General features: G+C 36.7%; 1 protein-coding gene across 8 annotated transcripts in view; it reads right to left on the bottom strand.

The window, feature by feature from the left end:
* Nucleotides 1–14,201, bottom strand: part of LOC128923552 (protein rtoA-like) — a 2,411,103-nt gene that overhangs the window by 1,233,823 nt on the left and 1,163,079 nt on the right. The window lies entirely within an intron of this gene.

The raw sequence follows: 14,201 nt of genomic DNA, 5'->3' as shown, positions 1-14,201 counted from the left end.
TTCATAATGGTTTGGTACAGCTGGCGTCCTTTCGGATTAATAAGACGTGAACCCCAGTACATGTGTTTTGAAGTTTTTTAATTTGCTATCTGTAATTTTAAAACGAGGTGGACAGTATATAGCCGTTAGATTTAAATCACAATCCCAATTTTAAGGATATTGTTGTAGCTTGTAACTGGGCTGTAGCATGAGATTACCGAGCATAGTGGTTTAACCGATTTCTAACCAACACTGACGTGTGCTTTTCCATCCGGGAAAAGGGTCCACTGGCACCTTCTCTGGTGGTAATACCCGCAGTGAGCATCCTATTAACAGATAGGGGGTGAGAGTTGAGGATGGCCTCCACTTCGGCCAGTAGTGTTGACAGCTCCTCTATTGTAAGTAGCGTGTTGCCGATTACGCGCCCGAAGTGTTTGGCGGACTTCACCGCGGCTTTCAATAATCCGCCGAAGTGCGGTGCCCTTTTTAATACCCTTACCTGGGAACTATTTCCAGAAAGTTGAGATTCGAGCAATAAATATAGACTATGTTATACTACGTTCGGACCGATATTGAAAACATGTTTTCATTGAAAAATGGGTTTTCGTTTGAAAACTTGTGTTTTCATCCATGCAAAATCTGTCAAACGAAATCACAGTTTTCGCTGAAAACTTCTTGAAAACTTACATTAAACTCATTATGATCGATATCTGCTCTAGTTTAGTCGATATTATTGGAAGATAAATTTCGCCAGCTCTAAATTGTCATTTGATATTGTAAACAAATTCCACTACTTTGTCAAAATAATGGAGAAACAGAAATAAAAACAAGTAAGGAAGAGCTAAGTTCGGGTGTAATCGAATATTTTATACTCTCGCAATTTATTTATTTAACTTTATTTAATACACAATTGGCCCACATATTCGTTGAATGTATAAAAAAACTTAGTAGGCGGCGCGGCCACGCCAACTTCCCCCAAAAAATTACATCCAAATCCATAGTACGATCCTTCATACCAAATTGTATTTCCATAGCTTTATTTATGGCTTAGTTATGGCACTTTATGTGTTTTCGGTTTTCGCCATTTTGTGGGCGTGGCAATGGTCCGATTTTGCTCATTTTCGAAAGCAACCTTCCTATGGTGCCAAGAAAAGATCATCAAGATATCTTAATTTTTACTCAAGTTACAGCTTGCACAGACGGACGGACGGACGGACAGACAGACATTCGGATTTGAACTCCACTCTTCACCCTGATCACTTTGGTATATATAACTCTATATCTAACTCGTTTAGTTTTGGGTGTTACCAACAACCGTTATGTGAACAAAACTATAATACTCTCTTTAGCAACATTTGTTGCGAGAGTATAATAAGAAAGGAAGGCCTATGTTCGCGTGTGACCGAACTTTTTATACTCTCGCAATTTATTTGTTTAATGTTATTAAGCGCGTTTTCTCTTCTTTTCTCGAATGGTGACTTTTTATATTTCAACATTATACACATACTGCATCAACTTTTTGAATGTGTTAAATTTTTTACATGATTAAAGAACAAAAAAATGTCATCCTATTATGCTGGTCATCTCTCACTGACAATTTGCAACTCGACTCTTGTATTGGACACAAAGTCCACTAGAAAACAAAAATCATTCTATGAAAGATGGTGTAATTCCTGAAGTTTCATTAATATATCAGAAGTTTTACTCAAGTAAACGCTTGTACGGACAGACGGATTTTAACTCGTCTCATCATCCTGATCATTTTGATATTTATAACCCTACAAACAAAACTTTGATACTTTCTTAGCAACTCAACTCAATCAAATTTTAATGCTCAACTGTAATCAAACAAATAAATTTGTGAATTGTCAATGAAAATGTATCGAAAACACAAAATGTCGTTCAGAACGATTTTGGTTCCACAATCCACAAATTGTTTTTTCAAAATGTTTTCTATGTCGGTCCGAACATAGTATTACTCGGGATGAATGTAGCTTTTCAATGGTAAAAGAATTTTTAAAATCGGCACTTTAGTTTTTGAGTTTATTCATTACAAACATACACACAAATCTTTCCTATTTATAATAGTAGTATAGATAATCACTATTAGTAATAATAAGAAAACTTTGCCGCATTCCAGACTTTTGAAATGAAATGTAAAAAAATAGTTATTCAATAGAGACCATTGAATCTAGGGGTGGAGGAGTCACATACTGACATATGAAGATATACACTCAATAAAATAAATAAACAATATCCACTTAAAGAAACACTTCAAACAAAACTCTTTCTTGAAGCGAAGACAAGTTGATCACACATTTCTGCTGACCAAGCAAACAACTCAACTTTCACGCGTTATGTAATTAGTAAATAGAAACATACAAGTGCCTGCACACACAGTAAGTTTTATTCTTACACTAGCAGACCCGGCGAACCTCGTACCGCCTTAGTGTAAATTTGATGCACTACTTTATTTTGTATAGCTGACCTATCTTATGTATGCGTACTTATTCAATTTGAACTGGAATCTATAATATCCTCCATATAAAAATGAATACCTATAACAAATTGTTTGTATGGGAGATTAGAAAAGTGTGAATTTTAGATATTTTCAGGCAATTTTTCTAAAATTTTCTCTCCGTAAGAACCATTCTCAAACCCCCTGGAATACACACAAAAAGAATCAGCCAAATCGGTCAAGCCGTTTTAATGCTATGTCGTGACAATGGAAAACGGGTTTCATTTTTATATATGTATATAGATTATTATCAAACGACAATTATTTGTAATTCCGCACAGGACCATTCAAAATTTTCAAAATTTTTTACTCGTGATATCTTTTGAATGGTGTGTCAGAATCTAATAATTCAAAAAGTTATATAAAGGTTTTGAAGTATTTTTTTTTTTACATTATCGGATTTTTGGTAAGGAACCCTATTTTTTATTAAAACTAAATTAGCCTATGTCACTCAGGGATAGTATAGCTTTCCAACGGTGAAAGAATTTTTCAAATCGGTCCAGTAGTTTCGGAGCCTATTCGAGACAAACAAACAAAAAAACAAACATTTCCTCTTTATAATATTAGTATAGAAGTATAGATTATTATCAAGCGACAATTATTTTTAATTCCGCCGTTTTTTACATATGTAAAATGTTTGATTCTAATGTAATTTGTTGGAATACGAGGAAGCAAGATTCGGTATCAGCCTCATCAACAGATGTCATAAACGTTCAAAGCACATTGATATAAAATATCATTTTACAAGAGAACAAGTTGATAAGAACCTAATTGAAGTTGTTTATATTCCCACAGGTAAACAAATCGCAGATATGCTAACTAAACCATTACCAACGCAACGTTTTTGTGATCTGCGAGATCAAATGAATTTGATAAATTAAAAAATGGAATAAAATGGATCTCATTGAAAATCAAGCGGCTGTCTCAACTTTAAGTTCTTTTTTTTATTCATTTTTATGACTTGAAATGAAATTGTTTAACGTAAATTATAATTTTATACCTTATACAGTTTGATTGTGTTTTTGTGGGTTTTTCCCAATCCTTGCAACAAATGTTGGACTGGAATTGTACAACTCCCACTATAGCATGTTCAGACACTTCTTATCTAAAGTAAACTATAAAGAATATATATACACTGTTTTTGAGGAGGTGTGTGGAAATATCACATCACTAAGGGCAAAAACAGTGTATATATATTTATCGAGTATCGATATTTATTTGTCATCTTACTTACTGTTTCCTACTTTTATTTTTCTTCTACTTGGTTACTTGGAACAATAAACACTAGACACACGTTCGGCAGAACATTGGAATATCCGCAACAAAGTTTTTTATTTTTATTTGTTCCTGCTGGAAAGCGTTTTACGATTGATCTGCCTTCTAAAGAATTTTCTACAAATTTTACTCACATATTCGGCATATATTTATATGGTAAGCTCATTGAAAGTTTGAGCCCCTAATATTAGGTATATGGGAGCTAGATTAAGTTATCACCCGATTTCACTAATTTTTGGCACGAAGGCATTGTATTAGAAGAAAAATATTCCCTCTGAGTTTCTTCAAAATATCTGAGGGACTTACTTACTTTTCGGTAGTAAATGTATTCGAAGCTCATGTTCGGTATATGGGCCCTTGAATACTTATGGAACGATTTCTGCGATTTTAAGAAGGGCGATGCCACACTATAACTGCAGTATTTGTGTTCTGTTCCGATATCTTCACTAGTGCTTACCCCCATGATATATTATATATGGTAAAGTAAACGATTAAAATCGACTTCAAAGTTCTGGTATATGGAAAGTAGGCGTGGTTGTGAATAAACCAAATTTCAAATTGAAAATGGTCGAGTAAAATATGGTTTTTGACCCATAAGTAGGCGGAACCAAGCCCATTTAAAATTTGTTATACCATTTTGAGCGCAGTTCATCTGTACCATCCTTGTAATGAAATTTAAGGTTCCTGGTAACCTTTGTATAGGAGGTGAGCGTGGTTATGATTCGATTTCGTCCTGACTCCCGAGACTATTGTTGATATAGCCTTAGTAGTTTACGAGATATATACAAAAAACTTAGTAGAGGCGGGTTCACGCTCTCTTCCCCAAAAAAATTACATCCAAATATGCCCCTTCCTAGAACAATCCTTTGTACCAAATTTCACTTTCATAGCTTAGTTATAGCTCTTTATGTGTTTTGGGTTAACACCATTTCGAACTTAATGTTCTTATGGTGTCAAGAAATACGTGTACCAAGTTTCATGAGGATATCCGAATTTTTACTCAAGTTACAGCTTGCACGGACCGACAGGCGGACGGACAGAAAATATACCTTAAATAATTATTATTATGTTTTCGATAAGAAATTCTAAGATTAATACATTGAGTACACGTATTTGATCACAGTTCTATTCCACCGCTTTCAATAATATTATGTGCTTGTGATGACGGATCAATTTCAAATCATCGGCCGGAAATCAACTGGAAGTAGAAAAAGTTCACCACCGAAAAGCTCATAGTTACAGATAAATTAATATGGAAATGTTTTGCTAAGTTTCATTCCGATATCTTCATTGGTACTGGTTAATAGGTCAAAGGTAGATGTCACGTTCTTTGTACACTTTTTGAGTGAAGCTCTTCTATACTATCTTTAGGACAAAATTTACTTCTTTTGAATTTTTCGTTAGTTTTAGTGGTTTACGATATAAATGTACAAATCTTTCATAAGCTGTGACCCTGTCAATTTACCTGAAAATTAACCACAGATGCCCTACCGTACCTTGCATTTTAAATTTTAAAGCCAAGGTTGCATCTCTGTTATGCACCTTTTTTTAACTGATTTCTTTTTGTCGTTGCAGTAGTCCGATTTTGACCATCTACAATACCAACGTTCTCATAGTGACAAAGGCTAATGCCCGGTTTCACAGTCAGTGCTTAGGTTGTGCTTAAGATAAAACAGAAATATTGCGTTTTACAGTTCATACTTAAGCTCTGCTTAAGTACTGAAAATGGGACACTTAAGAAGTGCTTAAGTAACAGCTGATTTTTGTTTTGAATATTGACTTATTTGTCAAAAAAATAAAATAAAAACAAGTAAGGAAGGGCTAAGTTCGGGTGTAACCGAACATTTTATACTCTCGCAATTTATTTATTTAACTTTATTTATATTATATAATACACAATTTGAGCCACATATTTGTCATATATATTGTATAAAGTCCATTGAAAGTTGGAAACCATAATATTAGGTTAGAAGCACCAAGGTCCTCATGTTCGATATAGGGGGCCTTGAAAACCTATGGTCCAATTTTGGCGACTTTTAGAATGGGGCTGCCACACTATAAACATAGTATTTGTGGAAAGTTCTGCACCGATATCTTCACTAGTTCTTACTTTATATATTGTAAAGTAAACGATCCAGATCGTCTTCAAAGTTCTGGTATATAGGTAGTAGGCGTGGTTGTGACGCGATTTGGCCAACACACAACATATTATTGGGAGGTAAGGAAACTACTACAAACCAAGTTTCATTGACATCGGTCGAGTAGTTCCTGAGATATGGGTTTTGACCCATAAGTGGGCGACGCCACGCCCATTTTCCATTTTGTAAAAAAATCTGAGTGCAGCTTCCATCTGCCATTTCTTATGTGAAATATAGTGTTTCTGACGTTTTTCGTTAGGGAGTTAACCCACTTTTAGTAATTTTCAACCTAACCTTTGTATGGGAGGTAGGCGTGATTATTATCCGATTTCAACTATTTTCATGGACTGTGGTGGGGTACGTAAGAGAATCGACTACAGAAAGTTTGGTTTATATAGCTTTATTGATTTGCGAGATATATACAAATAACCTATTTGGGGGCGGGGTCACGCCCACTTTTCAAAAAAAATTACATCCAAATGTGACCCTCCCTAATGCGATCCTATGTTCCAAATTTTATTTCCATAACTTTATTTATGTCTTAGTTATGACACTGTATAGGTTTTCGGTTTTCGCCATTTTGTGGGCGTGGCAGTGCACCGATTTTGCCCATTTTTGAAAGCAACCTCCTCAGGGTGCCACGGAATGTGTATTCCAAGTTTCATTAAGATATCTTAAATTTTACTCAAGTTATCGCTTGCACGGACAGACGGACGGACAGGCGGACGGACAGACATCCGGATTTCAAATCCACTCGTCATCCTGATCATTTATATATATACTAGCTGACCCGGCGAACTTCGCCCCGCCCAATTTTTATTTGAAATAGTTAAAACGCTTTTTGAACTCTGTTCAAGGCCATTTATTTGTATGGAATGTTAATATATTCAGGGAATAACGTCTCTGATCAATTTAAATATTTTTAGCGAAGTTCGTTCTCTCCAACACGCTAACATGACACATACATACCTATGTATATACATATGAAACTGTAAAATTTTGAACTTAAACGATAAATTGATTTGAATCATTCGAATTCTCAGAATGAACATTTCCTCACTTTTAGATTTGCTGTGTTGTAGTAAACTATTCACTACAGTGAAATTATTATTTATGAATAAAGACGAAAACTTTAGTATATATCTGGTATAAAAATCCACGGGATTGAGATTTGAACTTGAGGTCAAAGTTTTTAAAATTATTGATGAAAATTTTCGTAGAGTTGATAATAAGTACAAATTTTCATAAAATAGTTAATTTTTGATTTTATATTCAAGTTTTTAACAAATAAGTTAATTACAAAATTGTTAGTTGATAACATGTAACATTTAATTTTATAATCTTAGGAAAGATAATTCTTAATTTTTAATAGTAGTATTTATTTTTTTGGATTATAAACATTTTAATTTAACTTAGCACTAATTGGTGCATAATATTTTTGGTTAAATTGTCTCGAGCTAACACATATAGATTTGATGGTTTTCCCACACGTGAGCATGCAACATATAATTGCCCATGGGAAAAACATGGATTATCCAAATCTAACCCACAAATGGAAATTTATTTATAATTTTACTCCATACTTATGTTGTGCTTAAGATAAAACAGGAAAAAAGTGTTTTGGAGTTCATACTTAGGTTATGCTTAAGCACTGAAAATGGGAGGCTTAAGCAATGCTTAAATAACAGCTGATTTTTGTTTTGAATTTGCTTTTAATTTTCAGTGACATCTTTCGTAGCGTAGGGCAAGTGTCCGTTCGTTTGCACTCAATAACAGCTTATACTTTTCCTTCAGCTCCCATAGGTGCTCCGACTCGCTAGTGTTGAAATTTGGGGTTCTTTTGTTGTTTTCATCAATTTTTGATATAATTTTCCTCGCAAATTTATGTAATGTCTGTTATAATTTAAATATTTCAAACATATTTTTATGAATGACATTTGTAAAACAAATGTTGCCCATAACGTTGCCATATATCATAATAAAATTTTATAGAAATTAAGCATTGACTGTGAAACGCAAATGACTACTCAGTTTGCAACAATACTTAGCTAAGATTTTATTTAGGCACAACTTAAGTATGGACTGTGAAACCGGGCATTAGCCATACAAAATTCTATACCTAAATGCAAATAAATGAATTTTTTTTTGCATTTAGGAAATACATGCAGAAATCAACTCTGCGATTTCCTAAATTCCTCTGAAATCTCCCAAATTCGAGGAAGATTTACTGGAAAAGAGTGGCAGCATTGCTTATTTGTCTGACCACACATTTGTACATAACTTTATTTATTTCACAAATTGTATGTGATTTTTTCTTAAATTTAGAATATTGGAAGTCATAGATTCGTATAATTTTACCACAAATAATATAAACTTCAAACAACGCATTTTCATTTAATGTTTTTAGCAAGTGGTAGCTTTTGTTATGACAGCCTAAATCCATGAAAATTTAGAAAGAAATGCAGCGCCATCTACTGTAACATAGCGCACTTAGCGCCACCAACTGGTGGATAGCTCTTTGCTAATAATAAACAAATAATTTGCAATAAATAAATAATGAGACTATAAGGAGAGTTATAAACTATCCTATCTTTCAAGTTGGACCAAACTGCACACAGTGTTAAAAATTTCATTAAAATCGGTTCAATAGTTTAGGAGTCCATCGAAAACAAACAACGTGACACGTGATTTTTATATATTAAGATAAGCATCGGCTGTGAAGATTTTATTTGGGCACAACTTGAGTACGAACTGTGAAACCGGGCATAAGTGTGCCCTTTATATTAGGATATACAGATCAAGTTATTACTTTGCCGACTCCGAAATTGCGACTAATGACTGAAATATATAGTATCTTATCTCTCAAGTTAGACCAAATTGCAGACGTGTGCAAAATTTCATTGAAATCGGTTCAGTAATTTAGGCGTGAAACCCGCATATGAAATTTTTATACTCTCGCAACAAAAGAGTATTATAGTTTTGTTCCCATAACGGTTATTTGTAAGTCATGAAACTAAACGAGTTAGATATAGGGCTATATATATCAAAATGATCAGGGTGACGAGACGAGTCAAAATCCGAATGTCTGTCTGTCCGTCCGCCCGCGCAACGGTTAACATAAGTATAAATTAAGATATCAATATTTATTAACTTGGAACACATATTTCATGGGACCGTGAGAGGGTTGCTTTGGGCAAAATCGGACCACTGCCACGCCCACTAAATGGCGAAAATCGAACACACATAAAGTGTCATAACTAAGCCATAAATAATGTTATAAAAGTAAAATTTGGTACAAAGGATCGCCCTAGCAGGGGGCATATTTGGATGTATTTTTTTTTGGTAAATTGGGCGTGGCCCCGAATGAAATCGGTTCACACCCACGACAACTTCCCATATAACTTAATTTTGAATTCCATCTTATTCCTTCACTTTATAATATATGCTTAAGGAACCAATGGAGATAGTGAAATTAAACTTTACACAAATGCTGTATTTGATCTGGCTTCACTTGTGAAAAAATTGTCGAAATCGGAGTATAACTTTTGAAAGCCCCGAATATCGAATATGAAGAATTCAGTGCCCTATGGTAATTTTTCACCGAAAATTTCGGCACATCTCTCAGGTATCTTAATTTAATTTAGAGGAAATATTTTTCTTCTAATAGTGTGGCTCCGTACAAGAAATGGTTAAAATCTGGTCATAACTTCCCATAGTCAAATTGTGTGTTATCTTAATTAAAATGTTGCAATAAATTGCGAGAGTGTAAAATGTTCGGTTGCACCCGAACTTAACTTTTCCTTACTGGTTATATATCTATATACATAGTTTTAGTTCAACAAATTCCAAATGGGATACCAAAATCTCTTTTGGCATTCCTCGCTTATTTGTTATTGTGAATCTAAATTTTTTTTTGGCATCCAAGGCTGACTTTTTAACGGAAAATTGTTGCATTGTAAAATTCCTTAACTCGAAGTTTTCTATAACTCGAACTCTTGAATTGGCAATAGAAGTAAAATTTCATAAATGGAACTTTTTGGCCAGGGCATAATACAAAATTTAAAATTTTATAATCGAGTCACAATTTTAAAAGTGTCCCTATATTCGGATGGAAAAGAACAAAAAATATGATATTACTTTAACATAGACGTGTTTGAGTTTTTGTGTCTTGAGAATTTTGTTATTTTTTTGTGTATAATAGTGTTTTTTTTTTTTTTTTTTTTTTTTTTTTTTTATTTTATAGTAGGGGGAAGCATCGAAAGCCGGAGTGCGGAACTTTAATCCGCTAAACCTAACCTACTCCCAACACAGGACCCTCCCACGGGACCACCGGATAAAGTATTACTTCGTGGGAGTGACAAGACTTTTAAGTCTCCTCTATAGCGCGGACTGACTGACGCCTAATCTGTTGAATATGTCTCAGTTCTGTCATGATTAAAGCTGCCGCTTCGCTAACAGCTTTCCATTTTTTGGAGGACTGACACATAAGTGCAGTCAAATTTTCCACCGTTAAGCTACCACCTAAGGTTGTTTCCACCTTTTCCCTTATGTTAGAAAAGCGTGGACAATGAAAAAATACATGTTCAGAGTCTTCTACAGATTCTGCACATATTGGACAATACGGACTAACGTCGCAACGGAATTTGTACAGGTAGCTTCTGAAGCACCCGTGACCACTTAATATTTGGGTCAGGTTGAAATCCAGGTCCCCATGTTCCCTATGTATCCACGAATGGATGTCCGGTATTAGTCTATGGGTCCACCGTCCTTTGGCTGAGGTTACCCACCGTTGCTGCCACTTTGTGATGCTAATTTTTCTCTCTTCTATCTTTTTAGTCTCAGAGGGGGGTGCTGATAGTTTATACAGCCGAGCTAGTTCATCACCCTGGATGTCAATAGGCGGCATGCTGGCTAAAACTTCAGCAGCATCACTGGATATGGTTCGGAAAGCACTAATTACTCGGATTGCCGACAGTCTGTGTACTGCGTTAATTGGTCTAAAGTACGCTTTAATGTCTAATGCCTGAGTCCATATCGGAGCCGCATACAAAATTACGGAGATCATCGCCTTTGCAATTAAAAGTCGTCGACTGGATCGGATGCAGCCTCTATTCGCCATCATTCTAGATAGAGCGTTGTATATTTTATTTGCTTTGTTTGCCGTATGCGCCAAGTGCTCCTTGAATTTAAGTCTGGAGTCTAGTATGACCCCCAAATACTTTAACTGTGGTTGTGAAGTAATCTCACAATCCCCTATAGTGAGAGTCATTCTTTCTTCAATTTTCCGTGTGCTTATGAGCAAGACTTCAGTTTTATGCTCTGCTAGTTCCAAACTCTTGGAAGAAAACCATTGCCGTAGACCATTAATGCATTCATTGCATTTGCTTCGTAGGTCATCAAGATGCTTTGCCACTGCTACCACTACGAGGTCATCGGCATATGCTATTAATTTCACAGTTTTTGGTTGGTGTCTTCGCACCACCCCGTCATACATAAGGTTCCATAAGAGGGGGCCTAAGACCGATCCTTGCGGTACTCCACTCGAAATAGAGTAGCTCTTTGTGCCTTCGTCTGTGTCGAATATCAGCCTTCTGTTTTCGAAATAACTCATTATTATTTTTATTAGGTATTGAGGGACGCGCATTTCATGTAGAGCTTTGATTATGTTTGTCCATTTCGCTGAATTGAATGCATTCTTCACATCCAGGGTGATGAGAGCGCAATATTTTTTGGTTCCACCTTTCCATCTTTTACCACTAACTGCATCCTTTGCAGTGTTAACGACTTCGTTTAGTGCGTCGATAGTGGATCTCCGTTTTGTGAAGTCGTATTGTCTTTTTGATAACCCGCCGGCTTCCTGGATTGCAATCTCCAAGCGGTTTCTTATTATGCTTTCGTACACTTTTCCCAGTGTGTCGAGCATACACAGAGGTCGATACGATGAAGGTTCTTCTGGTGGTTTCTTTGGTTTTGGGAGTAATACCAAGCGCTGAACTTTCCAGGGGTCGGGGAATACCCCTTCTTTTATGCATGCGTTGTACATTTCAACGAATAGGGTGGGCTTTGCAGTTATTGCTTCCTTTAGAGCTATGTTGGGTATACCATCTATTCCAGGCGCTTTGTTGGTTTTGATTTTTTTGGATATGTCCAGTAATTCTTTTTCTGAGACAAAGAGGGGTGACCCAGTAGCACATTTTCGTTGTTCAGCATAGGAGATCGGTTCATGCACCGGAAATAATACTTCGACGATTTTCCTCATAAACGATGCACTTCTAGTTGGCTGCGACTTATTCTTAAATTTTGACATACAAATTTTGTACGCTGATCCCCACGGGTCTATGTTCGCTTCTTCACAAAGCTCTTCAAAACACTTTCTTTTGCTGCTGATAATGGCTGTCTTCAGGAGTTTCTTATGTCTTTTAAATACCTCTTTGAGACTGTTTTCGTTTTCGCCACCCTGGTTGCGCTGTAGGCGACGTCTAGATGAGTGGCAAAGCTTTCTGATCGTGGCTATTTCTTCATTCCACCAATATACTGGCCTTCGTTTGGTGTGATGTGTTGTCCGGCGCATAGTAGCGTCGCATGCAGCAACCAGTTCTTTTCTAACTGCGGATACAAGGTGGGCTGCGTCTTCGCAGTGAACATTTGCTGCGCGCCAGGCAGTCACAAAAAGATCAGAATCAAACTCTTTTTGCTTCCAGCCTCTTTTGTTACACCTGTTCCTACTGAGGTGCTCCGTCTCTCCGGGTAACGAGACTTCTGCCATAATAGCCATGTGATCGCTATTTGTATATATGTCTTCTACTCTCCATTTAATGCGCCTGCACAGTGCGTCATTCGCAAACATAAGATCAATTATGGAACCTTTTTTCCCTTTCTGAAAGGTATTTTGCGTGCCGGTATTCGTGATACTCAGGTTTGTTTGGCTTAGAAATTCTAGTACTAGACGCCCACGATTATTTGTGCTTTTGCTTCCCCAAGCAGTCGACCATGCATTAAAGTCGCCCGCTATTAGTATAGGCGATTTGCCCCTGGTTTCTAGAGTCAACTCCAGGAGGAAGTTCTCGAATTCTGCGATCGAAGCACTGGGACGAGCGTAGCAGCTTACGATGTATATACCATATAAATTCGCCCATGTGAAACCATGTGGGGATACTCTGGCACAGGACATAAAAGGTTGTCCTTTGCAGGACCATATTGCTGCCTTGCCAGACGCGTCTGTTATCCAGGTGCTTTCCGAACGCTGAGAATATTGCTCACTTAGTATGGCGACGTCAATATTCTTTTCTACTACAGTTTGTTTCAGCAATTCTTGTGCTGCAGCGCAGTGATTTAAATTTAACTGTAAGATCCTCATTTCTTAAGTGACTTCAACATCTCCTGATACTTGGGACAAGTCGTGCTCAAGGCTGAATGTTCCCCCTTGCAAAGCATGCAGCTCGGGGTGTTAGTGCATACCTTTGCAACATGTCCTTCGGTTCCGCAACGTGTACAAAGGCCGGACCTGTCGGCTGGGTTACTACAGTTGCGTGCCATATGACCCAGCTGAAAACATCGAAAACAGCGGGGAATAGGTGTATATTCGCGGATACGGCATATTGACCATCCGATTTTTACTTTGCCTAGCTTTAGGGCAGTCTTGGCATCCTGAGCACGTAGGGAAATGATAGCAATTTGAGTACCGCTTCGGGTTTTCCGCATACTTTTAACATTTGTTTTATCGATGTTTTTGAATCCGCATTCCTTATTTAGTGCATCACAAATTTCTTCCGGGGTCGTGATCTCATCGAGGTCTTTGCACATAATTGTGACATTATGGGTTTTTGGCTGTATTACGGCCATTTCCCCAATCACCCCCTCTAGGGCACTTTGGAAAGTCTCAGCTTTCTTTTCTGATTGATTTTTTAATTCAATTAGTAGGTCTCCTTTTAATGTTTTACGAATGTAGGTTACGTTAGAACCTAATTCATCGAGGCCGCTATCCCCTTTTATCTTTCGGAGAATCTCAGCATACGACGCACCATCCTTTTTAGTTAATATGATTGCATCTGGTTTAGATTTGATTTTCTTCTCGATTGGTTTCTTCTTTTTTGTCACTTCCACCCATTTATCGTATATGGGTTTACTTCCTGGAGTATCTATGCGGCTTGCTTTTGTGACCTCACTGTAGGTCGCCTGCACATTTTCATTAGCCTTTTTTGGCTTTTTTGTGGGCGGTAGGACTCCTGTTTTCTCCCGTAGTCTTTTTGGAGTGCTCACATCTTTATAAATAGGGGAAACCTGCGATGCAC

Source organism: Zeugodacus cucurbitae, chromosome Y (genome assembly GCF_028554725.1).
Source record: "Zeugodacus cucurbitae isolate PBARC_wt_2022May chromosome Y, idZeuCucr1.2, whole genome shotgun sequence".
NCBI classification, from domain to species: domain Eukaryota; kingdom Metazoa; phylum Arthropoda; class Insecta; order Diptera; family Tephritidae; genus Zeugodacus; species Zeugodacus cucurbitae.
This window is presented reverse-complemented; position numbering and strand designations above follow the sequence as displayed.